Genomic DNA, 2093 nt, shown 5'->3' on the forward strand with positions numbered 1-2093 from the left:
CTTCTGGTTTTGAGTCGCTCTTTGTTCAGTAATGCACTTTCTCTTATTGTCCAAAGAGTCAGAGCTCAGGCAGCTCAGCCACCTCCTCCTGCACAGGGAGGGCCCAGCCCCCTGCGTCCACCTGCCCTTGTGTGAGCACAACCCTCTTCTGCTACCAGGCCCCACAGCGGAGGGGTGACGGAGTGAACTCGGCCGGCTGCCAGCCCGCCTCCCCATCGGTGCTCCCACAGCCCTGCAGCGCGCTTTCCCTGTCCTCAGGGCCAGTTCACATGGCCGTGTCAGGTGGGCACCGCTGGAGGGTAGGGACCCCTGCCCTGCCAGGCTCCAGGGCTCTGCTCCCAGCAGGTGGGAGGTGGGGGAGGAAGAGGGGAGCCTGGCCTCCCTGGGTGCCCTTCCTGACCGTCACCCAGGTGTCACTCCAGGGCCTGCGTGCTGGGACAGGTGCGTGTGGCCAGGCAGCAGGTGAAGGAGGCAGCCCAGGAGCCCCTCAGCTGCAGGGAACAAGGCCAGAGGGACACGCTGCTGGCCTGAGCAACCTGCCTCTGGGTTCGGTGCCAGCCTTCATGCACCGTTCAGCACACTCGGTGACTGCTCCCGGAACAGGCACAGACACCAGGGCTGGTGGACAGGCCCTCAGCCGCCCAGGCCCCTCCCTGAGACCGGCTATCACCAGCATGGCTCGCACCGCTGACAGCTCCCACACCCAGGGTGGCCGCTGTGCTGGCCGAGGGCACCTGAGGCTGCTGAGCTTGGTTCTGGAAGGGGGAAGGTTCTCGGACCTCCCCCAAGTGATCCAGCAGGTGGAGTGCACTACTTGGCAACAATCTTGGGGCCGCCCTCCTACCCTGCACGTGCACCCCATCACGGCTGTGCTGCCTGTGAGCAGCGCCTGGCACAGCCTGAAGACCCCCACGTCTGGGGCCGTGATCTGTCCTTAGGAAGGTGACACTGCCTCCAGATTTGGCACAGAGACCACTGGCTGCCAGGCCTCCGGCCGGTAGCAGGGAGGCCCCTCTGTCCCCCTCGGGTCCGAGCTGACCATAGCCCTTTGCTCGTGCCCGACCTCCACGATCAGCACTCCAGGCCCCCTTGGTGTTTGGACGGGCAGGTGATGCTCATCAATCCGCGCGTCACAGGTGCAGCCAGCCTGGGCTCGGAGCCAGGAGCCTGCTAGCCGAGCAGAAGGTAGTGGGCCGGAGGGGCTGCCCACTTAACAGTGTTGGAAACTTGCAAGTTTGCTGAGCAGGGCAGCTCAGAACACGTGTGTGTGTGTGGGGGGGGGGGCTTTAGAAAGGAGCATGGCACAATGAGAAGGTCTTCCTTGTGCCTGGTGGCTGCCTCCCAGCGTCCAGGACAGAAGGGGGCAAGCACTGCCAATGCCACGCTCCCACTGTCCACCCAGCACCAGAGAGGAGGACAGTGGCTGGCTGCTGCCCGGGGTTGAGTGCCCGCCTCCACCTCAAGGGCAGTGAGAACGTTTGCTGCTGCTGGTTCTGTTTTGGCAGGATCACCAGCCTCCCTGGTGCCAGCTTAACTCCAAGCCAGAGAACACTTGGCAGCTGAGCCCTTCAGCATGCCATGCCTGCCGGGCCCCCCACATGCCTCTCATGGGTGGCCGTGGAGACTGTCCCGCTGGCTTTTTAAAAAACATATAGTTTATTTCAGAGAGAAAGGGGGAGAGGGATAGAAACATCAATCATGAGAGACTCACGGATCGGCTGCCTCCTGCACGCCCCACACTGGGGATCAAGCCCACAACCTGGGCCTGTGCCCTGACCGGGGATCGAACTGTGACCTCCTGGTTCCTAGGTCAACACTCAACCACTGATCCAGGCTGGCTGGGCCCATTGGCTCAGAGGAGACAGGTGTGGCCTGCAGGCACCTTCAGGGGTGCTCCGGTCTCCGGGCGACCCCCCCCCCCCCCCCCCATTTTAATTTTTTGTTTGATGGTATGTGGTGGGGGGAATACAAGGTACATGTTGAGGAAAAGTAAAACTGGGTCTCTATTTTCGGATGCATCGAGTGCGGTAAGGGGGTTCAGGGGGCTGTCCGGAGCCGATGGAAGGACATGTGCACTTTCGCGCGTTGTGCAC

Source organism: Myotis lucifugus, unplaced genomic scaffold (assembly GCF_000147115.1).
Source record: "Myotis lucifugus unplaced genomic scaffold, Myoluc2.0 scaffold_1773, whole genome shotgun sequence".
Lineage (NCBI taxonomy): Eukaryota > Metazoa > Chordata > Mammalia > Chiroptera > Vespertilionidae > Myotis > Myotis lucifugus.